Consider the following 26740-nt stretch of genomic DNA (forward strand, 5'->3'; position numbering starts at 1 on the left):
CCGCTCCGCAGCGTGTGGGATCCTCCCGGAGCAGGGCACGAACCCGTGTCCCCTGCATTGGCAGGCGGACTCTCAACCACTGAGCCACCAGGGAAGCCCTGAAGTGCACTTTAGAGAGAAATATTGCCTCATCAGAATTCTAGGAAAAAAATGTTCTGTTTAAGTTTAAGCAAAAACCATTTATTTTCCCTTTCTGCATGCTTCCACTACTTCCTCCTTTTAAACGATTTTATTCCTCCCCTAAAGTTGCTCTGTTTTTGAGCTGTGGTTGTTGGAGACTGTCATAGAAAGGAGACTGGGCTGGAAGTCTGTGACACTGAGCCAGTGGGAGGGCCCGCAGACACTTCCAAGGAGCCAATGTCTTAAGAAAACACCTTTAGAAACTGTTATCAGTTCATTTAAAATAAGTCTCCAGAGGGCAACAGAGCTCACTTGAGCTAGGAAAATAGCTTTGACCCAGAGATACTTACTTTTTTTTTTTTTTTTTTTTTTGCTGTACTCGGGCCTCTCACTGTTGTGGCCTCTCCCATTGCGGAGCAACAGGCTCCATGCGCAGGCTCAGTGGCCATGGCTCACGGGCCCAGCCGCTCCGCGGCATGTGGGATCTTCCCGGACCGGGGCACGAACCTGTGTCCCTTGCATCGGCAGGCGGACTCTCAACCACTGCGCCACCAGGGAAGCCCGAAATACTTTTGACTTCTTAGAGGCATTTACTCTTATTTAACTTTTTATTATGGGAAATTTTAAACATACACAAACGAAGAGGTTTTAACAGTGTATCCCGTTTACCGATCACCCCTCATTAACATTTTGCTCTTTTAGAGGCATTTTTTCTAACGCATTTAGGCATAAAGTGCTTGCATTTTGTAATTATCTTTTTCTCCTCTTGGCATTACGTTTTAAGCAAAATTTTCTCCTCATTTACATTGGCAAATTTAAGTGTGTACTAGTAACTCCTGAGACTAGTTGTAGAGAAGCAATAATTTGATCTTTCAATAGAAATGCACTGAGTATAAAATAAACAGATTGCTGCTAGAGCTGTACTTTACAAATAGGTTATATATAGAATATTACTGTTAGGCTCAACTTAGCCGACAGTGAACCTCTCCTTTCACTTACAGTATGGAAAAATCTGTATTATAAAACTCTGGTGGAAACCTGGCTATAGATAGGAAACGTTTTCTTTTCTTCCCTTCTTTTCTCTCCTTCCTATGTCCTTGAATTATTTCTTCTTTCTGCCACTCATTCTACAAATATTTGTTGGCACTGCATGTACAACCCAAACAGGGAAGCTTGTATTTTGGGAAAGTAGGGAGATAATAAACTAGTAAGGAAGTAAATAGAAGCTAGTATTTGTGATAAGTACTTGGCTGGTAGGCTGAGTGATGTTAGAGAATAAGATGAGGACATGCTCGGTAGGGTGATGAGAAAAAATCTTCCTGTGCTGGTGACTTTTAGACTTACGATGTGAAGGGTGAGAAGCAGCTGTGTGAGGAGCACTTTGGGCAAGGGGATAGTACTTAGGAAAGAGTCTGAGGTGAGTTAGGAACCAACAGAGGGAGTATGATTGGGAGGAAGATGGAGTGTTAAGTAGGGACCAGACCTTCCAGGGCCTTGTAGATCCTGGTAAGGAGTTTGGAGTTTATTACTTAGGAAGTTACTGAAAGGCTTTAAGTATGATCGTGACAGGATCTATTTTGCCTTTTTTTTTTTTTTTCTAGCTGTGCCGCATGGCTTGCAGGATCTTGGTTCCCAACCAGGGATTGAACCCGTGCCCTCTGCAGTAGAGGCGTGGAGTCCTAACCACTGGACCACCAGGGAATTCCCTCTGCTTTGCCTTTAAAAAGATTTCTATCTGCTGTGTAGAGAACAGACTTCCAAGTGTGAAAGGAGAGGCAGTTTGGAGGCTACTGCAATAGTCCAGGTGGCTTGGATTAAGAAGATGGTGAAAATGGAGAGAAGTGGTTAATTTCAAGATATATGGTCACAATAGACTCAGTAGGATTTGCTAGTGGATGGAGTGAGGGTGATTGAGCCATTCACCATGGTTTCTAAGTTTTTGGCTTGGTTGGTTGTTTATCACTGAGATGGGGAAGGCTGGAGAGGGTTGGGTTTAGAAGCAAATTAGAGTTCTGTTTTGCTTGCCTGTGCAACATTGAAATGGAGATTCCAAATGAGTAGTTGGACATACGTGTCTGGAGCTCAGGGAGCAAGTGCCATGAATTTGCATGATATCGCCCAGGAAGAGAATGTTGGAAGTATATGGGAAAAAGAGAACTCAGCACTTAGCTCTGAGGAATTCCAAGATTTAGGGTTTGTGTGATTCTGGAGGAGCCAGCAAAAGAGAGTGAGATGGATTGGACAGAGAGGAAGAAGGAAAACCAGGACAGTAGTGTCACAGTAGCTGAGAGGAGAAAATGCTTTGAGTAGTTTACTTTATAGATAGGGGGGCCTGGTGAGACCAGAGAGGAAACCAGTGGACTTGGTGATTGAAAGGTCATTGGTGATCTGACCAAGAGTAATGTCAGTGTGTTAGGATAGACTAGCCAGATTAGGGAGGAAGTGAGGAAATGGCACATGTAGACAAGCTTCTGAGATGAGATTTCTTACTGTGAAGGGAAAGCAGAGAAATGGAGTTCTTAGAGGGCATGATGGGGTCAGGAGAGGTTTTCTTTGATTATTGAGATGGCAGCATTAGAGTGTTTGTATGTTCCTCTGATGTGACTAATCCTGTGGAACAGAAGGAATAACTGATGGGTGGTGGGTGAATTTAGAGCCTCTGGAAAGGGCATTTCCTTTGTCTGAAAGATGGAAACAGATGCAAGCAGGTGATGGGAAAATAAAGGTAGTTCTTGGCCTCTCGCATTGCTCTGAATAGTTACCTCTTTTTCTCTCCTAGTTCTTTATTTAAAATTTTTTTTTATTTTTGACCACGCCACGCAGCATGTGGGATCTTAGTTCCCTGACCAGGGATCGAACCCATGCCTCATGAAGTGGAAGCATGGAGTCTTAACCACTGGACCGCCAGGGAAGTTCCTCTCCTAGTTCTTGAATTCTTCTATTTTCTGAATATGCATAGACATCCCATTTGTAGTAAAGAAATGAAGCAGAAGTTTATTACTGCTTATTGTACATAGAAATGCATCTTTTTAAAGAGGGAAAGAAATGGGTTAAGAAATAGAACAAGATGTATGCTCATTTTGCTTACAAGAAGTCATGCTCATTTTTTTAAGGTAATTTGGAAATATTGCTAATGTTTTTTGAAAAGTGAAAGTATAAGCTACAGGAGAAGGGAAGAGGCATGGCAATGCTTCCTTTCATGGCGTTCTGTCAGTGTGAAATGGTGAAATTCCTTCAAGTTGCTATTTAAGTTCAGCCTTAAACTTGACAGTGCAACATGTTGCAGTCCTATTGCTCTGCTTTTGAGGAAGTATTTCTTTTTTTTTTTTTTTTTTTTTTTTGCAGTACGCGGGCCTCTCTCTGTTGTGGCCTCTCCTGTTGCGGAGCGCAGGCTCCGGACACGCAGGCCCAGCGGCCATGGCTCACAGGCCTAGCCGCTCCGTGGCATGTGGGATCTTCGCAGACCGGGCCACGAACCCATGTCCCCTGCATTGGCAGGCGGACTCTCAACCACTGCGCCACCAGGGAAGCCTGAGGAAGTGTTTCTTTATTAAGTGTGTAAGACTGGGTCATGCAGAAGGGACATGGGACACTACTTATGAGCAGGTTAGACGTAAGCCCTCAAGAGGATAGGGACTTTGTTTTGTTTATCACTTGATCCCCAGAGTAGGGAACAATACCTGGCAGGTAATAGGCACTCAATAAATATCTGTTCCCTGACTATTAAAATAAAGTAAGCATTTTATTAGCGGACCTGGAGAGTAAAGTGACTACTGCATCCTCAAATGAAAACGTTTCCTCTTTTATCCAGAGATCAAATTCTTACCTAAAACAGTGTGGTATGGTAGAAAGAACACGGGCATTAGATGAGACAGATGTGGATCCCATCTTTATCTTTTAACACCTTGGACTTGTTTCTTAGCTTCAGTTTTTTCATCTGTAAGATGGGAATAGTAACAGTGTACTTCGCAGAATTATTGCATATTTGTATAAGGTATGTAAAATACTCCTAGCTGGCATAGTAGGTCCTCAACAAAAGAAGGATCTCATTAGTTTCCTGTTTTGCTCAGTGGTTGAATCTAGTTACTGGGGTCAGATCTAGTTCCCAATAATCAGTTTTACATGTAGTGGAAAAAAATGAAATTGAATCTTTCCCTTGTAGCTGATAGATTAAGGAACTGAATGTAGAGGCATAATTTTAAAAATTTTAGGTAATAATAATAAGAGAAGATCATTGTGACTTTAGGGTGGGGAAGAATTTTTTAAAACAGGTGCAGAAAGCACTAACCGGGGACTTCCCTGATGGCGCAGTGGTTAAGAATCTGCCTGCCAACGCAGGGGACACGGGTTTGATCCCTGGTCCAGGAAGATCCCACATGCCGCGGAGCAACTAAGCCCGTGCACCACAACTACTGAGCTTGCGGTCTAGAGCCTGTGAGCCACAACTACTGAGCCCACATGCCGCAACTGCTGAAGCCCCCATGCCCTAGGGCCCGTGTGCCGCAACTACCGAAGCCCGCATGCCTAGCGCCCGTGCTCCGCAACAAGAGAAGCCACTGTAATGAGAAGCTGTGCACTGCAAGAGAGAGTAACCCCCACTCGCTACAACTAGAGAAAGCCCGCGTGCAGCAGTGAAGACCCAACACAGCCAGAAAGAAAGAGAGAAAAAAAAGAGAAAGAGAGAAAGAAAACAAAAAAGCACTAACTACAAAGAAAAGGTTGTTAAATGTGACTACACTAAAATTAAAAGCATTATCAACAGATACCATAAAGAGAGTAAAAAAATTAGCCACAGGCTTCCCTGGTGGCGCAGTGGTTGAGAGTCCGCCTGCCGATGCAGGTGACACGGGTTCGTGCCCCAGTCCAGGAAGATCCCGCATGCCGCGGAGTGGCTAGACCCGTGAGCCATGGCCGCTGAGGCTGCTTGTCCGGAGCCTGTGCTCCGTGACGGGAGAGGCCACAACAGTGAGAGGCCCATGTACCGCCAAAAAAAAAAAAAAAAATTAGCCACAGAGTAGGAACATAAATTGTAATTACATATAACTGTCAGAATATATAAAGAGCTCTTTCAAATCAATAGGTAAAAAAGACAGCCCAGGGCTTCCCTGGTGGCGCAGTGGTTGAGAGTCCGCCTGCCAATGCAGGAGACACGGGTTCGTGCCCCGGTCCGGGAAGATCCCACGTGCGGCGGAGCGGCTGGGCCCGTGAGCCGTGGCCGCTGAGCCTGTGAGTCCGGAGCCTGCGCTCCGCAACAGGAGAGGCCACAACAGTGAGAGGCCCGCGTACCGCAAAAAAAAAAAAAAAAGACAGCCCAGTGGAAAAATGACTTGAGCAGGCACTTCCCAAAAGAGGAAATCCAGTGGTCAGTAGACGTTAAAAAATGGTGTTCAACCTTACTTTAATTGGGGAAATGCATAACAGAACACAGTGAGCTACCATTCTACACTTGCTAGATTTGCAAAACTTAAAGAATCTCACTGGGAAATGAGTTTGTGGAGCCGTGGGATCTCAGTTCACTGCTGGTGGGGTGTGAGACGGGAAGGCCACTTTGGGAACGTTGGACATTGTCTGCTTTAAATGTTGGATATAAGCTCATCCCGAACTCAGCCAGACTGACACGTCTGTGGCTTCAGGCTGGCACTGGGATGATCAAGATTAAGGCTGTGATTGTATGGTTACTAGAACTCAGGGGGGCCTGTGGTGTCTGATAGTGAGTGAGCAAATCGCTCCTACTTTGGAGGTAGGAGTGTGAACTTAGAGCTCTAATGATTGTTCTTCCTTTGTCCTTTAGCTATTAATGACTGTGTTCTGTATCTTAGAAAGCCCCGCATTTTCTTTTCTTTTACTGCTAAAAGTAGGGTGCTAAAAAGACAGCAGTCTAAATAAAAGAAAAGCAGTTGTTTGTTTGTTTTTAATTTTTTTAATTTATTTTTTTTGACTGAGTTGAGTCTTCATTGCTGCACGTGGGCTTTCTCTAGTTGTGGTGAGTGTGGGCTACTCTTCTTTGTGGTGCGCAGGCTTCTCATTGCGGTGGCTTCTCTTGTTACAGAGCACGGGCTTTAGGCATGCGGGCTTCGGTAGTTGTGGTGCACGGGCTCAGTAGTTGTGGCTTGTGGGCTCTAGAGCACAGGCTCAGTAGTTGTGGTGCACGGGTTTAGTTGCTCCGTGGGATGTGGGATCTTCCTGGACCAGGGATAGAATCCGTGTCCCCTGCATTGGCAGGCGGATTCTAAACCGCTGAGCCACCAGGGAAGACCAGTTATATTGTTTTTGATGAAATAAGTCTTCCCCCACTGCATACATTGCCATTTGAGGCAGAATATTGAAAAACAAACAATTGTAGGCTTTACTTTTTCTCTTATTTTTTAAATTTTTAATAGTTTAGTGCCTCTATTCTTTTTAAATTAATTAATTATTATTTTTTGGCTGCATTGGGTCTTCGTTGCTGCACGTGGGCTTTCTCTAGTTGCTGTGAGTGGGGGCAGATTCTCAACCACTGTGCCACCAGGGAAGCCCCTTTTTCTTTTATTTTAAAAATAGCTTTATTGAGATTTGATTTACTTATCATGAAGTTTACCACTTACTCAAAGTAAACAATTCAGTGATTTTTAGTATATTTCCAGAGTTGTGGAAACTGTCTTTATGATCAAATTTTATTTTTATTAGTTTTTAAAAAAAAGTTTATTTATTTACTTGGCCACATTGGGTCTTAGTCGCGGCATGTGGGATCTTTAATTGCAGCATGCAGGATCTTTTTAGTTGAGGCACGTGGGATCTTTTAGTTGTGGCATTTGAGCTCTTAGTTGCTATAGGAGTTCGAATGGGATCTAGTTCCATATGGGATCTAGTTCCCTGACCAGGGATCGAACCTGGGCCCCCTGCATTGGGAGCGTGGAGTCTTAACCACTGCGCCACCAGGGAAGTCCCCATAATCTAATTTTAGAAGATTTTCATTATTCCAAAAAGAAACTTTGTACCTGCTAGCAGTTACTCTTTATCCCTACTTCCTTGCTTCCTCAGCCTAAGGCAACCGCTAATCTACTTTCTCTCTGTCTAGATCTGCCTATTCTAGACATTTTGTATAAATGATATATAATATGTGATCTTTTGTGATTGGCTTAACTTAGTATAACTTAGCATAAGGAGAAATCATTTAACTTTCCCAAAGCTACACACCTAGTAAATGACAGCCAAATCCAAAACCTAAGTTCTGTCTCCCCCATACTAAGTTCCATTCAAAAACAAAATCTTTACACATAAGCTTTAGCAAAATAGATTTCCTCATTTTCTATCATTTCCTCTTAGATGTTTTTCTACGTATTCTAAAGCCCCAATTCAGGAAAGAAAACAAGTCACTTCTTGGAATGTTTTCAGAACCACCACCCAGTGAATCAGCTAACAATAAATTAAAAATATATCTGAGAGCTGTCACTGGTAACAGGTATTCCTCTGTAAAAAGCCCTGAGGAACAACAGCACAGCTAGTCTACCTTCTAATTGTTCGGCTCTTTTATCATATTCTTTATTCTCATCACAAAATCAGGTGTCCTAGGCGCTCTAGGGACTGGTTCCTTAGAAACAGACAGGCCCCCTCGATGAGTGTTGATGGAGTGAATGAATAAAGACACAGCTAGCATAAACTTCAACACAGCAGAGAGAAATTATGAAGCTAGAGGATCCTCAAAATGAGAGCATAAAGCAACCTCACCTCAACAAAATCATTTTAAAAAAAGCCAAAACCATATTTGAGTCATACAAAAAATAATAGACCTCCACATACTCACTCCCTACATTTGGATTTTAAAATATCAGCATTTGCATATGAGTGCATAATGGCATCTCACTGTATTTTAATTTCTATTTCCCCAATTAAAGCCACAAAAATGGCTATAATCAGGAGAGAGAGAGAGACTAGCAAGTGTTGGCAAGGATGTGGAGAAACTGGAACCACCACACATTGCCGGTGGGAATGTAAAATGGTGCAACAACTTTGGAAAACAGTTTGGTGGCTTCTCAAAAAGGTAAACATAGAGTTACCATATGACCCAGCAATTCCATTCCTAGGTATATACCCAAGAGAAACGAAAATGTTATACACAAAAACTTGTACGCGAAAGCTCACAGCAGCATTATGTATAACAGCCAAAAAGTGGAAACAACTAAAATGTCCATCAACTGATGAATGGGTGAGTCAAATGTGATATACCCATACAGTAGAATATTATCTAGTAATAAAAATAAATGAAAGACTGATAGGGGCTTCCCTGGTGGCACAGTGGTTAAGAATCCGCCTGCCAGTGCAGGGGACATGGGTTTGAGCCCTAGTCTGGGAAGATCCCACGTGCTGCGGAGCAACTAAGCCCATGCGCCACAACTACCAAGCCTGTACTCTAGAGCCCAGGAGCCACAACTACTGAAGCCCGCGTGCCGTAACTACTGAAGCCCTCATGCCTAAACCCTGTGCCCTGCAACAAGGGAAGCCAGCCACCGCAATGAGAAGCCCACGCACCGCAACCAAGAGTAGCTCCCGATTCTGCAACTAGAAGAAATCCAGTGTGCAGCAATGAAGACCCAATGCAGCCAAAAATAAAATAAACCTTATTTCCTGGCCTTTAGAATGGGACTATTTCTTTTTTTCTTTTTTTACTTTTTTATTATTTTTTTACCATATATTAAATTTTTTATTTTTATTGAAGTACAGTTGATTTACAATGTTGTGCCAGTCTCTGCTATACAGCAAAGTGGCTCAGTCGTACACATATATACATTGTTTTTTTATATTGTTGTCCATAATGATTTAGCACAGGATATTCAATATAGTTCCTTGTGCTATACATTAGGAGGACCTTGTTGTTTAGAACGGGACTATTTCAGAGGGTGGTGGAATGGATGAGGTATTATATCGCACAATGCCTGGCACAACAAGTCAGCTGTCTTCCTCCCTGATCTCAAGACTTTTTAAAGGAAACGATGCTGCATAAATAAGCTATGTTCTTTCTTAAAGCAATTGAAACTATCAATTAACTGATTAGTATCTAATAGTAATGAAAGTGTGAGAGCATTTTGGCAAAAGAAAAAAACAAGAGCTAACACAGTAATATATACAGTTGTAATCATTTCGTAGAATGTAACAAAATTGATGCAATTTTATTTTTTATTTTATTTTTTTGTGCACACGTGGCATGTGGGATCCTAGCTCCCTGACCAGGGATCGAACCCATGCCCCCTGCAGTGGAAGCGCATAGTCTTAACCACTGGACCACCAGGGAAATCCCGATGCAATTTTATTTTGTAAATTAAAAAAATTTTTTTTTTTAATTTTATTTTTGGCTGTGTTGGGTCTTCATTGCTGCACGCGGGCTTTCTCTAGTCACGGTGAGTGGGGGCTACTCTTTGTTGCAGTACAAGGGCTTCTCACCGCAGTGGCTTCTCTTGTTGCGGAGCACGGGCTCTAGGCATGTGGGCTTCTGTAGTTGCGGCAGACAGGGTCAGTAGTTGTGGCTCACGGGCTCTAGAGCGCAGACTCAGTAGTCGTGGCGCACGGGCTTAGTTGCTCCATAGCACGTGGGATTTTCCCGGACCAGGGCTCAAACCCATGTCCCCTGCATTGGCAGGCAGATTCTTAAGCACTGCAGCATCAGAGAAGTCCCCCGATGCAATTTTAAATCACTCTTAATTCTTAGGAGTTACCTTTTTTTTTTCTTGTCAATTCTAGATTTTTCTGCTATTTCAAGTTATAAGTAAAAATTCTTCACAGGAGAAGATTTTTAGAGGTCATGATTATATTCTAAAACAAAATGTACTTCTTTTTGCAATAGTAACTTGTAGGAATGTTTCTGATATAAGTCACGGGGAAATGCTCATAAATGCAATGTTTTATTTTCCATCATTTTCTTGAAAATTATTAGTATGTCCTTGACGGAGAAAACTGCTCTTTTTTTCTATATGGTAAGATGGTGTTACATGCTTTGTAACAAGTGAGGTTTGCATCTTGAGTTAATGACTCTGTAAGTATAATACTGTTACATTTTGAACAAATTTAAGAATCTCTGAGGAACTTGTCCAGAATTTTTTATCTGGTGGCATAGTTCTTGCATTGCTTTCAGTATTATGAAATTCTAAAACAGTGGATTTTTAGCAGAACACTGCATCTGGTCAGCTTCTGGTCAGCTTTGAACTCATCCATATATACCACTAAGAGTTGTATTCATGATGACATATTCTGCCCATTCTAAATTTATCTGTTACTTACAGTCCCCCGTGTAGAAGAGTTTATTCTTCAGATAAAAGATTGAAGAATGAGTACTTTTATTATTTTGAGTACAAACTAATGCATAAGTTGTAACTTAGCAAGTTTTATGATTGGCTGGGACTATCTCTGTTTAAGGCTCAACACTGGAAACATGGAAAAAATTTTCCATTGAACCAGTGAGTGTTTTTGCAAATCAAATTCTATAGCACTACAATTCCTATAGCAAGTTTCTAGATGATTGTGATTGGTCTTTCAAATGTTTTATTTATAAAAACATGGTTTAGGATTTCAAAAAGTTAGTGTGAAATATTTATAATTTTTTTTATAGATTAACAAGCTCTTTGTGTCTTTGTTGTTGGTCTCTCAGCACTCAAAACCTTTCAACTGTAAAGAAGACAGAATATGTTCCAATCAGTGTATGTTAATTTGTTATATTTATAGCTGAACTCTGTTCGTTATGGAATTGAGCTCGCAAAGACTAAAATGTGTCTGTCATTTTCCTTTAATTCTAGCACCTTCAATAATGAGAAGTATGGGCGCTAACCTTTGACTTTTGGATTTGTTGGTCAGTGTTTTCCTAATTACTTTGGTGAACAAAGGATTGTGAGAACTGTTCGACATTGCTGCCCTTTTTAAGGGGCCATTAAACCTTGTCCATTTGCTGCTTGTTCGTTTTATACCTAAATATATGGTTGCTTCTTATTCACTGCATTCACTTTGTATCCCCGCCTTCTCCTCTCAGCCACCCACGTCGCAGCCTCTGCTCCTGCCACACAACTGGAAAGCTTTCTCTGATGCTGCCGGTGATCTTTGCATTGGCATGTCCAGTGCCCTTTTCTCACTCTTCATTATCCATTGATCTTCCTTTCATAATTGTCTTTGTTGATGGTGCACTCTTTGCGAGAGGGCATTTTCTTGACTTACTGCATTTATATTTCTTCTCTATTTAATGTATGTGAAGTGACTTTGATAGTGGCCAGCAAAAAGTGCGACCTCCTTTCCCCTTTTTGTTACCTCCTTTTCTTCCTCTTGGGTTTTTCTGAGAAGTAGCTTCCTGCACTTGCCAGGTGACTCATAATCTACAGCCCAGCCTGTCTTATACTCTGTCATCTCTTAGCAGCCTAATTTTCACCTGCCTTTGGGACTTCACCTGGATGGCCTACTCTTAACCCAGGAGTCCGTATCAGTCATAAAGGATGCACCAGTCTTTGACATGTCCCCCACCCCAAAACCTCAGTTCTGTGTCACTGCTATTTGGCCTTTCACATGGCAGAATTTGGAGTCATCTCTGATTTTTCTGTTATTTCCTACTTTGAAATATCTCTTAGGTTTAGTGTTTCCTCACCATTCTGATGGCTGCTTCTCTGCCCCAAGCCCTCAGCCTTTCATCTCTGGGCTGTTTTCTGCTGGTCTGCCTCTAGTCCTAATTCTCCTTTAACTGTGTATGTCAGCTGACAGATAAACTTTAAAATGTAGTACTCCTCGAGTCTTTCCTATTTGGTGCCTTTTGTGTAATATGTAACTTTCTACTGTGTACACCCCTCTGTGTGGCCTTATGCTATACACCAGCAGACTGATCTGTCCTTCCACCTTACGTGCAAGCACACTCCCCCCACCCATACACACAGCTAATGCCAGTCTCATGCCTGCCTTGCTGCCTTTTGCATCCTGCTTGCCCTGCTAGGAATGTCTTCTACTCTTTCCTCTACCTTTCCAAGGTTCTGTCCATTCTTCTTCAAGATGAAGTTCCTTTACTTTTACATGCAGCTGTTGTTTTTTTTTTTTTTTTTGGCAGCTATCTTGACTCACGGTTAACTTTTCCTTCTCTGTGCAGCTGGTTTTCTAATGTCTTGCATTTCAGAAATTCCCCACCCCCCCCCCCGTGGCTCTGTCCCTAACTGTAAAATCCTTTAGGGCAATACTGACCTTTGTATCATGATCTTCCATCCCTAGTGTAGTGCTGGGAACGAAAGAGGTGCTCAGTAGTAGGTGGAGGTCAGTTGCGAGAAGGGTTGAGAAAACATTGTAAACATGTGGGTTTCTAATTGCATTGGTAAATATTGGAAGACAGTTCTAAAGATAAAGATATAAAACAGATGTTCATAAGGTTGGTGGTATTCCCCTGGGATGGTTTTATCTTTTACCTGGTGCCGTTTTGTTGATATGGTATAACAAATATTGTGGAATTAATATTCAGTGGGGGAAACTTTGAGCAAATTATTTAAACATCATTTTTATAAGTTAAGTTCTATATAGAGAGAGAGACTCATTTGCCACTTTCTCAGTCAGCTACTGTAAATACTATATTATAAATAAAATATCATTAGTCAGACATACTGTATTTTTTTTTTTTTTTTTTTTTTTGTGGTACGCGGGCCTCTCACTGTTGTGGCCTCTCCCGTTGCGGAGCACAGGCTCCGGACGCGCAGGCCCAGCGGCCATGGCTCACGGGCCCAGCCGCTCCGCGGCATGTGGGATCTTCGCGGATCGGGGCACGAACCCGTGTCCCCTGCATCAGCAGGTGGACTCTCAACCACTGTGCCACCAGGGAAGCCCCAGACATACTGTATTTTGATTGTACAGATTAAGTGAATGTCATCTTATTTTGAAACATGGCTCCACTTTACCCCCTTGTACGTTTTCCCATCTACATTATGTAAAGAAAGTTAAGAAAATTTCTTGTTTAATTTTCCCAGAGCATCTGTGGAATAGAAAGGGCCTACCAGCTCTACAGAGAGTTAAATCAGGACCCATGAGCTACTTGCCCTGGCTGGGCAGCCGTGTCCAGTCACTGCCCAACTGTTCTCTCTCTCTCTCTTTTTTTTTTTTTTTAATTATTTTGGCTGCGCTGGCTCTCAGCTGCGGCACGTGGGATCTTCGTTGCGGCATGTTTAGTTGGCAGCATGTGGACTTCTCAGTTGCGGCATGCATGCGGGATCTAGTTCACTGACCAGGGATCTAACCCGGGCCCCCTGCATTGGGAGCGTGGAATCTTACCCACTGGACCACCAGGGAAGTCCTGCTGTTCCCTCTTGATAGCTGTCTCCCTTTGCCTTTCCCTGGGCTAAGGATGGGCTGCCAGAAGCCCCCTGCACTCCAGGCTGTAGGAGCAACTGAGAGCTAGAAGAGCTATCTGATTCTTCTCCCTTTACTCAAATTGTGCCTTGTTTGTTTAGTGAGAAAACAGAAAACCTCTTCTTTGAGTTCAAAGGTTTCTTTTGCCCTTTTCCTCTAGGCCTTAAGACATTCTAACCTTGTTACTTGCTTTTGTCTCCTTTCCCACTAGTTTGAGGCAAAGGGGCAATGTTTTATCTTTATAGCTGCTTCACAGTACAGCACAGTACAAGAACCAAGTAAATATTTGTTGAATGAATAAGTGGTTCATGTGTTTAACAGCCAAACTTTTTTCCCCTTTATTCTCTCAAATTCTCAGCAGATTAACAGCTTTGTGTTTCAAAACCAGGGGTTCTTAAGCTTTTTGATATGCATGTATCCCTTTGGTAAACTAGTGAGGCCTGTAGACCATTCTCAGATTGCTGGTTTTAAATAAATAAAATACATAGGATTAAAAAGGAAATCTTTATGTATATCTGCATCATCTGTAATGTGATATGAAGATATGTGTTCTTTCTGTGGTGATAAAGTTACTGTTAATATTGCTGTGTCGCCTACACTCGTATTTGAAGGAAATCTTAAATTTCAATTTGAGATTAGTTAAAACAGATGTAACAGCTTTCTCTCATTCACATTCATGCGCCCCTGAATTCTCTTCATGGATCCTAGCACTTCAGGTGAAGAACCTTGCTCTAAACAGTAGGAATAAGAAACTATTTAAGGTAGGAAGACATTTTAAGAAATTTGAAACTGTTGCTGATTTTTAGTAAACAAGTCTGTGATAGGGGAAGTTGACAAGATTATTGTAAATTGCTGAGGATGTTGATGGACGAAGACTTGGGGGTTAAATAATTTCTGTTTTATAGTGATAACAGGGAACTGTGGGGGTAAGGGAGTAATTTCCTGAGTGCATAGTGTACAGAAAAACGTTTTAAACAAACATATGTGGTGTCTTTCTTAATCACATTTGGAAATAATAGAGTTAGCATTTAGTGGGAAATTCATGAGTGTTGGAGTCAGAGAGACCTGAATTCTGAGTAAGTTTCTTAATCTTGCTTGAACTTTGGTTTTCTTACCTGCAAAATCATTATAATGCTTGCTTCCAAGTTCTGTGAAGATGAAACGAGAGCGTGTCACAGTGCTTGGAGCTCCCAACCAGTGCTGGTGTCTCTGTGATGGGAGTGGTTTGCCTTTGCCTTGCGTAAGTCCAGGGTCTCGTTTCCTTCTCTGTAAAGCAGGGGTATTGGAGTAAAGGATCCTTAATATCCCTTTAACCTGAAAAGTCGTTTGATATTAGGAAGCGTACTCCTTAGGCTTACTAAGATGTAAACTTACTAACTAGATGCAAGCTGTAAAGAGATTGTTTAGAAGTGGGAGAGAATTAGTCTTGAGTGTCTATAATCTGGAAGGCATTCTCAGAGAAACCAGTTTATTTCATCCTCAGAGCCACTCTGTAAAAAAAGTGGTATTCCCACTTTATAGATTAGGGTATTGAGACTCAGAAGGGTAAAAAATCTTCCAAGGCCATGAATTCATTTGTGATGAACTGGAGTTTGAAGTCAAGGTTACAATGTGGAAAACCTGTTTTGGGCTTTCGTTTTTTGTCATACAACACTGTTTCGCACTACTTTCCTAGTGATCAAATGCCAGACTCAGTTTAGTACTCGTCTTACAAAGAGAACACTCTTGTTGGAAAGAATACATGTGTATGTGTTAAGATTATATTTATTACTTTCATTTTGGAGAGATAACCAATCATTTAAAAATATTTTTAAAATTTTGAAACAGCCAAAAACAGGGAAAACTTATAAGTACAATAGGGAAAGTGTTTTCCCACCCCAGAGTCCTTGGCAGTAAGTTGTCCATCTGATGCTCCATCACTCCAGAATACCCTGCTGTGTTACTTCTGCAGTAAGGACATTCTCCTACATACGTACAATATAACTCTCAAAATCCGGAAATTAACACTGACACATTACCATCAAATACACCTCAGACCCCATTCAAGTTTGACTAATTGCCCCAATAAAGTCTCCCACTTCCCCACTGCCCCCTGTTTTTGGTAAAAGCAAAGTGATCCAGTTGAGAATCATGCTTTGTATTTAGATGTCAAGTTGTCTTCAGCCTTTTTTTTGATTTTCATGATCTTGATGTGTTTGGAGATTATAGGCCTGATATATTTTAGAATGATCCTCAATTTGGGTTTATCTGATGTTTTCTCAAGATTAAACTCGGGTTATAGGTCTTCAGCAGGAACATCACAGAAATGGTGCTGTGTCTTATGTACCCTGAAAGGAGGCACAGATTTCAGTTTGTCCTATTTCTGATGATCATCTGTGCATGGTGGTATGTGCCAGGCTTTCCACTGATAAGTTACCCTCTTTCCATTTGTAATTAATTAGTGTTTTGTGACTAAGTACTTTGAAACTATGTAACTATCCCATTCTTTGTCAAACTTTTAAATTTATTGATTTATTAATTTATATAAGTATGGACTCATGGTTTTCTGTTTTATTCAGTGAGCTATAGTCTTGTTACTTGTTATTTTTATTTATGTGTAAGTTGTCCTAGATTTGGCCAATGGGAGCCCCGTTAAGCTGGCTTCTTTGTCTTTTTGACCTGTGTCCATCATTCTTTGGAGCATTTTCTCACTTTTTGGCATCAAGTGTTCTAGGCCAGGGTTTCTCACCTTTGGCACTGTAAGTGCTCATATGCATGGCTATTAATCTTAGTATCCATTCCATTCTGCAAAAAAATAGAACATTTTTGAAAAAAATAACTACCAATTGTCAACGTTTTTGTATCCTTAGTAATATATCACTTAGTGTGACTTTCTGATACTACTGTGAAGGTGACAGAGAACCTGATATTCCCTTTTGTGCATTTTTCTTCTCTCCTACCTAGGGGAAAAAAGAGGTCTTGTCTAGCAACTGCCCAAAAAAAGGTAGTGTAATTGTCAAAGCTTTTCCGTTGTCAGAACAAACATTAAACAAAGCAAAACAAAATAAACATTTCAGTGTCATTGGCACAAGAGTGGAAGAGGAAATGTGTTCTTCAGTTATTTGCTTGCTCGTGTATCATGTATTAAATGAATATCTTCTGCTATCAGGTACTGAGCAGGGCTCTTTGCAATGCAGCTGAGATTCCAGGGCGAACAAATCAATGGTTCCTGCATACCCTCAAGGAGCTGACGGTCTGGTGGTTTAGAGATGAGTAATCATGAAAAGAAACATGGACTGACAAGATAGTCATAGAAGGAAATGCCCTGAGCAGCAGTTCCTTACTTACGAAATGTGACAGATGTTCTACTTTACAAATTGTTCTGAGGGTAAAATGAGCTCATTAAAGGAAAAGTCTTTTGGAAACTGCAGACATCTTATATAAATGAAGTGTTTCTTTCCTGTCACTCTATCTTCTGGTGTTCCTGGTCTTCTTTTTAGAATTACTAAAGTAAGCATCCCCTGATCTAGCTTCCAGGCTCTTCCTCCCAACTCCAATCCTGAGCATTACTGCCCATCTTTCTATGTGTACACTACCATTCACTTTCATGGCACTTAACTCTGTTCGAGTGTTCCCATATTTCCTTCAGGTTGAAGTCCAAACCTTTGGTAAATAAGGCCTCCAGGTTAGCGTCAACCTAGCTTTCCAGTCTTGTCTTGTCACTTGTATTGAAGCTCTCAACCCAAACCAGATTGGTCTAGTTGCTGTGTCTGAAATACACATTGCACTTTTCCAACTCTGTACCTTTGCTCTTATCCTTCTGCCTGGAATTATCTTCATTTTCTCCATTTTCACAGTTACATCCTCATTCTGGACCTGGCTCAATCCAAGGCCTTCCTTTGCTTTGCTCCCATTGTGTGTGGTCTGTCCAGAGCACTTGGTAGTCATCATTGTCCTCTTAGGTCACTGTAAGGTTTGCCCGGCTGGCATTACATGCTTTCAATGTATAGGGACCATATTTAACATGTGTTTTATATTTCCCATATTTATGTAGTGTTCAATGAATTTTTTCTAATTGATAAGAAAAGTGATTAATTCAACCCAACTCCGAAGAATTTAAAAACAAAAACAAAGGGCTTCCCTGGTGGTGTAGTGGTTAAGAATCCGCGTGCCAATGCAGGGGACACGGATTCAATCCCTGGTCCGGGAAGATCCCACATGCCACGGAGCAACTATGCCCGTGCGCCACAACTACTGAGCCTGTGCTCTAGAGCCTGTGCCCCACAACTACTGAAGCCTGTGTGCCTAGAGCCCATGCTGCACAACAAGAGAAGCCATCTCAATGAGAAGCCTGCGCACCGCAACGAAGAGTAGCCCCTACTCGCTGCAACTAGAGAAAGACCGCGCACAGCAACGAAGATCCAACACAGCCAAAAATAAGTAAATTAAAAAAAAAATCCATTATCTAAAAAACATAACAAAACAAAAACAAAGCCTAACTTTTCAAAAACACAAACTGAGTTTGCACTGCAAAAAATTGTTGCTCTGTACCAATTTTGAATTTTGTTAAAAGTTACAGGGGCGCAAAATAAATAAATAAAAAGTTACAGGGACTTCCCTGGCAGTCCAGTGGTTAAGACTTTGCCTTCCAGTGCAGGAGGTGTAGGTTCGATCCCTGGTCAGGGGGCTAAGATCCCACATGCCTGGTGGCCAAAAAACCAAAAAACATAACACAGAAGCAATATTATAACAAATTCAATAAAGACTTTAAAAAAATGGTCCACATCAAAAAAAAAAATCTTAAAAAAAAATTACAGCACATCTGACTTAAACTTGTCCCTTGCCTCCGCAAAATATGAACACTTTTGCACTGTGAGTACACTGTTGTCAAGAAGGAGGCTTCAAACTGAGACAGTTGCAACCCCTTTTGTCCCTCTCTTTTGGCCCATTTTGGTACCAGGGATGGACTGCTTCAGCTTAGCAGTTGGATGTATTAGCTGGGGTCAAATGGGGTGCCGAAGGTGATATAAGTGGATGCTGGTGGTGCTGAAAGGGGCTTAAGACAAGACCCAGTATTTCCCTTTTGTACATGAATGATAAAGAAGTTGTGTCTCAGAATCTGAGGAATCTGCCACTTGATTATCTACCATAATTAAAAATGAAAATCAGAATAAAACTGAAGTCATTAAAAGCAATCCATTTTACTAAAAAGAAAAAAAAAAAAGAAATGCCCTTGTGTACTATGGGCAAAATGGGAAAAATGTCTCATGCTGTGAGAATAGAAAATAGGAGGAACCATGAGTTTAGGTTTCAGTAACCAAATGTGATCTAATAATTGGTGTTATTGCATCTTTTTGAGTTGAAATTCCGTATTATATCTAGATGGATTTTCAATGATAGACTGTTTTTTTCCCTTACTGCTCCAACTTCAACATTCACTGTTGAAAGAATGGGTTGTTGAAGAAAAGAATGGTCAGAAGTTGGAAATACTCAGATAACAATGATGATCTTTTAGTCAATGCATACTTGTTAAATATCATTGATTTTCCAGAAAGATCTCTAAATACAAAATACATTTTGGATGTAATGTGTTTTGGACGTGATGTCCAAAATATAATTTGGGATATTAGTCGTGGGAGTCGCCTCACGCTGCTGAGAATGCAGCAGGTTTTCTCAGAGTAGTAGCATCCATGGATATCAGGATGTCATTTACCATGCACACTCTTTATTTCTGTGTTTACAGCAATTAATGCTGCTGCTGCTTCTTTGTTGTAGCCTCTAAGAAGACTGATTTATCACTAATTTTTTTATGGTCTACTTTTCATTATAACAGTATTCAAACGTACATAGAAACAGAAAGCCCTGCTACTTGGTTTCTGCAATTATCAACACGTGGCTGGCTTATTTTATCTGTATTCTTTTTCTCTGACACACATAATTTTGCCTCCCTCACTGTATTGTTATACAGCAAAACTTGAATTATCACTTCATAAATAATTCAGTGTTTATCTCTAAAATGATGACTTTTTAAACCATACATGTTTATCACATGTAAAAATCAGTTAATTCCTTCATACTATTAAATATCCAGTTGGAAATATCACATGATATCGCTTATATATGGAATCTAAAAAAATGGTACAAATGAACTTATTTTCAAAACAGAAATAGAGTCACAGATGTAGAAAACAAACAACGGTTTCTGGGGGAAAGGGGGGAGGAAGGATAAATTGGGAGATTGGGATTGACATATACACACTGCTATATATAAAATAGATAACTAATAAGGACCTACTGTATAGCACAGGGAACTCTACTCAGTACTCTGTAATGGCCTATATGGGAAAAGAATCTAAAAAAGAGTGGATATATGTATATGTATACCTGATTCACTTTGCTGTACACCTGAAACTAACACAGCATTGTAAATCAGCTATGCTCCAATTAAAAAAAAAATCCAATTGGTATCATCACTATTTTTTTTTTTGCGGTATGCGGGCCTCTCACTGTTGTGGCCTCTCCAGTTGCGGAGCACAGGCTCCGGACACGCAGGCCCAGCGGCCATGGCTCACAGGCCCAGCCGCTCCGCGGCAGGTGGGATCTTCCCAGACAGGGGCACAAACCCGTGTCCCCTGCATCGGCAGGCGGACTCTCAACCACTGCGCCATCAGGGAAGCCCTATTTTTTTTTTTTAAGATTTAATTTTATTTATTTTTGGCCGCGTTGGGTCTTCGTTGCTGTGCGCAGGCTTTCTCTAGTGGTGAGTGGGGTCTACTCTTCGTTGCGGTGCACGGGCTTCTTGCGGTGGCTTCTCTTGTTGCAGAGCACGGCCTCTAGGCAGGCGGGCTTCAGTAGTTGTGGTGCGCAGGCTTAGTAGTTGTGGCACATAGGCTTAGTTGCTTCGCGGCATGTGGGATCTTCCCGGACCAGGGATCGAACCTGTGTCCCCTGTGTTGGCAGGCAGATTCTTATCCACTGTGCCACCAGGGAAGTTCCATCATCACTATTTTGAATTCTCTTCCATGTGAAGATTAGAATTTGACTTGTGGTATTGGCTGTTATGCAGAACCTGTAGAAGTTTTTTTCTTTTGAAATTGAGATCTAAAAAGAATAGCTCTGTTTCTGGAATGAAAATCGGAATACCATAATTTTGTAAAATATTTCGGGCTAAGACCAAAAAAAAACAACAACCAACCACTGAAAATCTAGTAACAACCTTGATTAAATTAACTTGAATGATTGTGTTTTTCCCATTGCTTCAGTACTTCATGAATACCATACTACTTGTTGGAAAAAAGAGGAGGCTGTTTTGCAAATTTGTGCTCCAGGTTTAGCAAGCTGGTGCTGACTAGGTGATGAGTTTGTGTATGGCTCTGGGTGGCAGTCACTGGTCTTGGACTATGGGATTTAGGATGCTCGGGACAGGCATCCAGTTATTCAGTACAGTTAATTTTAGCAGGTGCTTAAATGAGCACTTACTCTGTGCAAATTAAACTGAGGAGACTATCTCCTAACTACTGAATGTTGAGTTAATTTGAAATGATAATTCTCTTATTTCTGTTATAATTCAGAAATATCACAATACATAGTGCAAATCGTGTTTGAACTTTTAAAAGTACAAACTGGACCACTCCATAGAAAACACATTTTAAAATAGGTTATGGGTACTTCCCTGGTGGTGCAGTGGTTAAGAATCCGCCTGCCAATGCTGGGGACATGGGTTCAAGCCCTGGTTCGGGAAGATCCCACATGCCGTGGAGCAACTAAGCCTCTGCAGCACAACTACTGAGCCTGCGCTCTAGAGCCTGTGAGCGCCAACTGCTGAGCCCACAAGCCACAACTACTGAAGCCCACGTGCTCTAGGGCCCGTGCTCTGCAGCAAGAGAAACCACCACAACGAGAAGCCTGCGCACTGCAACAAAGAGTGGCCCCCGCTCACTGCAACTAAAGAAAGCCCACACAGCAATGAAGACCCAACACAGCCATAAATAAATAAATAAACAAGTAAATAAATCCCTTTTCTCCATACCCTCTCCACCATTTATTCTTTAAAAAAAAAGTTATTTATTTTATTTATTTGGTTGCACTGGTCTTAGTTGTGGCTCTTGGTCTCCTTAATTGCTGCTTGCTGGCTCCTTAATTGCGGCTTGTGGGCTCCTTAGTTGTGGCATGTGAACTCTTAGTTGTGGCATGCATGTGGGATCTAGTTCCTGGACGAGGGATCGAACCTGGGCCACCTGCATTGGGAGCGTGGAGTCTCATCCACTGTGCCACCAGGGAATTCCCACACATGCTGTTACTTTTTAAAAATGTGTTGCACAACAATATGAATGTACTTGATGCCACAGAACTATACACTTAACAGTGATTAAAATGATAAATTTTATGTTATGCATATTTTACCACAATAAATAAATTTTAAAATATCGTTTACAGGATCCAAAAGGCCATTGCATTGCATTTGGTCTCTTAATTCTCTATGTTTTTTTTTAAAAAATTGCTTTATTGAGGCATATTTTACACCTTAAGTGAACAGCTTCATAAGTTTTAGTAAGATTATACAGTTGTACAACCATCATCAAAATTTAGTTTTAGAACACTTCCATCACCCCCAAAATGATCTTTTGACCATTTACTCATAATCCTGCCTCTTCCTGGCCCCAGGCAACCGCTGATCTGCTTTTTTCTCTACAGTTTTGCCTTTTCCACACATTTCATGTAAATACAATCATTCAGTATGTAGCCTTTTGTGTCTGGCATATTTCATTCAGTGTGTTATTTCTGAGGTCCATCCCTGTCATTGCATGTTTTGGTAGTTTGTTCCTTTGTATTTTGCTGAGAAGTATTCCATTGTATAGATATACCATATTTTGTTTATCCATTCACTACCTGATGGACATTTGGGTGGTTCCAGTTCATAGCAGTGAACACTTGTGTAAATGTCTTTGTATGGATATATTTTCACTTCTCTTTGGTAGATGCCCAGGAGTGGAATTGCTGGGTCTAAATTTTTTTTTTTTTTTTTTTTTTTTTTGCGGTACACGGGCCTCTCACCGCTGCAGCCTCTCCCGCTGCGAGGCTCTGGACGTGCAGGCTTAGCGGCCATGGCTCGCTCACGGGCCCAGCCGCTCCGCGGCATGTGGGATCTTCCCGGACCGAGGCACGAACCCGCATCCCCTGCATCGGCAGGTGGACTCCCAACCACTGCACCACCAGGGAAGCCCCTGGGTCTAAATTTTTAAGAAGCCGCCAGACTGTTTTCAAAGTGGCTGTACCATTTTACATTCTTTTACATTCATTCCAGTATTGTGTGAGAGCTGCGGTTTCTCCACATCCTTCTTAACGCTTGGTATTGTTAGTCTTTCACTTTAATCATCTTCATTGGTGTGTAATGATATTTCGTTGAGGTTTTAATTAGCATTTCCCTAATGACTAATGAAGTCGAGCATCTTTTCATGTGCTCATTTGCCATTCATATATCTTTGTTGAAGAGTCTCTTCACATCTTTTGCCTATTTAAAAAAATTGGATTGTTTATTGAATTGTAAGAATTTTTATATACAAATCCTTTATTGGATATATATTTTGCAATTATTTTTCCCCCAGTTTGTGGCTTTTCTTTTTCTTAATGGAATCTTTGAAAACACTTTTAAACTTTGATACAGTCACAATTTATTGATTTTTTCTTTTGTCGTTTGTGCTTTTTTGGGGGTCATATCTAAAAAATCTTTGCCAACCTAGGTCAAAAACATTTTCTCCTTTTTTTCTTACGTTTTGAAATTTTAGCTCTTATATTTAGCTTAATGATTCCTTTTGAGCTTTTATGTATGGTGTGAGGTAAAAGTCGAGTTTGATGTTTACCATGTTCCTCTGACTTCTCTGTTGGATCTAGAAGCTCAATCTGATTCAGGTTTGATTTTTTTGTTTGTTTGTTTGCAAGATTGTTTCATAGTTGGTGTTCTGTTCTTCCATCATTAGGCAAGTAACCTTTCAGCTTGTTTTTTGTTTTTTGATTGGTGTAAACTGTTTGTTGATGGTCAGCACTCAGATCCATTAACTGTATCAGAGATTCTGTCATTCCTTCATCATGTGTTAGCTGGATTACTTTCACTAAAAGAACTCCTTATCTTCTATTTCGTTATCCAGTGGTATAGTTGTGTATGATCTCTTTAGTTACAAATGCAGTGACTCTTATTATTAACAAGTCGTTTGGGTTATTTTTCCTAATGCACCATTTCGCAAATGACTTGGCAGACAGAGTTTCAGCTAATAAGCAAGTTGAGTTTTTTTTTTTTTTTCTTCCTCTGTCTCTGCATTAATGGCTTATGAACAAATCCTTCTGTTGGAAACTCTGGAAAGTGTTCTACTTGGCTTCTTTGTAGGCAAAGACTGTATGTATCCTGAATTATTGCTTTATAAGAGCACATTGCAAGCTTGACCTTATCTTTTCCCAGCATAGTATTTTATAGTGAATATATAGTAATTGCTTGCTTTTTTCTGTTTTTAGAGCTCTGATTTATGATGCTGCTGTCTCTTATGATGCTTTATTGTTATGAAAAGGTTTTCTGTTCTTTTCTTGATCTTAAGTGTAAATAAGAAAAGTTATAAAGTTGACGTACATTCTACTGAGTTTTTACTATTTTTTTTTCATTTTTTGTACCTTAGTTATTAACCCTGTTTTCAGAATTCTCCCTAAATGGGATGATTTCTTTTTCATTTTTTTTTTTGGCTGTCAGTGTATCTGTTTTAAATACTAATGTCACAGTAACTCTGTAGTGTTTTGTAAGTAGATGTACCTCTTAATTGGAGCTGTAGGTAGCAGGTGCTTAGAGTGGTCAGAACTAAGTTAATGGATGGGGCCAGGGGTGGGGAAAGTTTCTACACTAATTGATCAGCCTAGATTTAGTGACTTTGTTTCCTTTGGATAATACCCAGAAGTGGAATTGCTGGATTGTATGATAGTTCTATTTTTAGTTTTTTGAGGAATCTCCATGCTGTTTCCTATAGTGGCTGCACAATTTACATTTTCACCAACAGTGCACAAGGATTCCCTTTTCTCCACATTCTCACCAGCACTTGTTCTCTCTTATCTTTTTGATAATAGCCACCCCAGCAGGTGTGAGGTGATAGCTCATTGTGGTTTTGATTTTCATTTTCGTGCTGATTAGTGATGTTGAGCATCTTTTCATGTATCTGTTGGCCATCAGTATGTCTTTGGAATAAAGGTCTATTTAGTTCTATGATTGGTTAAATTTAAAGAAACATAATGAGAAAGGAACAGTTCTTTAGTCCATCAAGACTGATTACCAAGATCTCAGTATCGAAGTCTAATTAACTGAGCAAACTTAGTTTTGAAATATTTTGCCTGGTCACATAAGTAGTGGACTGTGTAAAGTGAAATCAAAATCATTTTAAGGTTTTATTTTATTCTTTTGTATTCTGTTGGGATACAGACACTGAAATGTGTTTCAGAGGAAGACTAGGATGGTGAGGGAACTCAGGACCTGTCTTAGGGAGAACTGTTCTTTCAGCTATGGGAAGGGCTCTTGTATGTGTGAAGGTGCAAACTCATTCTGAATGGGCAATGGGTATGGGTAGAAGCCATTGGAAGTTGGGAGCAGTTCAAAGACAGACTATGTGGTGCAGCTGCTCAGAAGTAGAACAGATTGTCAGAGAAGGTATACGTGGGAGTTTTCTGTACTGTATCATTGATGGTGTTGGAACACAGAATGGACAACTTACTCAGGGATGGGCGGGGAGAGACTTGTTAGAGAAGCACCATAGGTTAACGGAGAGATGTTATTTGTGGAAATATTAAGGCATGAGAATGGCATATAATCACAAAACTATGAGGGTCATTGGACTAGATGTGACCTATTGAAGTTTTTTCTAGCTTTCAGATTCACCAATATCAGTTATTTAGTGAGACAAAGAAAGATTTAAAAACAATCATGCAGGCAGTTGACTTAATGTATTGTAAACATATAGTGCTAGGTATAGTTCCTGATGGCACTAAGCAAATGTTTGAAAATGAGACAGTGATGTGAGCATAAAGTATTTAATTGTTTTGGGGAAAAAACGAGTAAAGGGAAAAAGGTTTATATGTTGAACTTCATTACTCATTTGAGTAAGGTGGAAAAAGTATTTTATGCTCTTCATACTTCACCCCACTCCATCAGTATCCCTCCAAAATTGCAAGGTTGACCGGGTAACCCCACAGTAGTAATTTTTATTTATTGGGTTTATTCACATGTTTTACAAGGTGTGCTGATGTCTAAATTCCCAAGGCCAAAATTCCATGATGTTTAGTTCTCATTAGAGGACTTGTTAAAATGGGAGAAACTTTCCCTCCCTCCCTTTCTTGACAAGACTTTTTCATTATGGTGGCTCTTTGAAGTCTAACTGGCAGTCTGAATTTGTTTGACATTTTGTTAAAGATTCAAGTAAGAGCAGTACTCTGGTGTTTGAATCGCTTATTGATTTTTTTTCTTAAAAGATTGCTTTGAGAGGAATTTGAAGTGAGCTTATGACTTTTTGGTAGTTAGATTTGATACTAAGCCTCTTCCAGCATTGGATTTTGGTTTCCAAGTCAGCAAGGACTGACTGAGTGTCCTATTTGTCTGTCATGTGACTGGTGGTTATGAAATTCCAACTTGATATATCTAAGCCTGGGATAATCTTCAAATTATCATTTTGGAGGAATTGAATGTGAGTTTAAACAACTGAGTTGAGTTCTCTTTTCTACTTTAATAGAAAATAATACTGTATTTATAATCTCATATCCTATAAGAAAATACTGAAGAAAACATGTTAATGATTTATAGGGTGTACTTTGAATTGTTATTATCTTTATGATGATGTTTTTCCTGAGTGAGTGGCTGTGTTTTGACCAACTAGTTCATTTATTTATTTTCTGAACAGTTTAAATACAATTAAAGTAATAACCATGTCTCCCTCCCACCCCTCATCGTAAAAAACGACCAGCCGTTGGAATGTAAGTCAGAACAGTTTTCATAGATGGTGCTGGAAATTTTTTCCCTCTGAAAGAGACATTAATCACCAGTTATTTACCTCAAGCCTACCTTTTGTTAACTTGCAGATAGCAAAGTTTTGATTTCTTTTCAGCTTGCTTTGATGACTTCAGGCACCTGTCTCTGTTTCAAACTGAAAGAAGTTTTATACTTTGTAAGAACTATTTTTTTCTTATAAAATATGAAAATTAGCGCAGCATAGTCAGTGTTGTTAAGGACTGAATATTATGTAGATAATTTTGTACTACACGCTAAAAAGTGGAATTGGTAAGTGCTAATCTTAGA

The 26740-nt window shown here is 40.4% G+C and overlaps 1 protein-coding gene across 2 annotated transcripts in view; it reads left to right on the top strand.

Annotated features, from left to right (window-relative positions):
• The window catches only part of SFMBT1 (Scm like with four mbt domains 1), a 133851-nt gene that overhangs the window by 19842 nt on the left and 87269 nt on the right, over positions 1-26740 (top strand). The gene's annotated exons all lie outside the window — the stretch shown is intronic.

Source organism: Phocoena sinus, chromosome 11 (genome assembly GCF_008692025.1).
Source record: "Phocoena sinus isolate mPhoSin1 chromosome 11, mPhoSin1.pri, whole genome shotgun sequence".
Taxonomy (NCBI): domain Eukaryota; kingdom Metazoa; phylum Chordata; class Mammalia; order Artiodactyla; family Phocoenidae; genus Phocoena; species Phocoena sinus.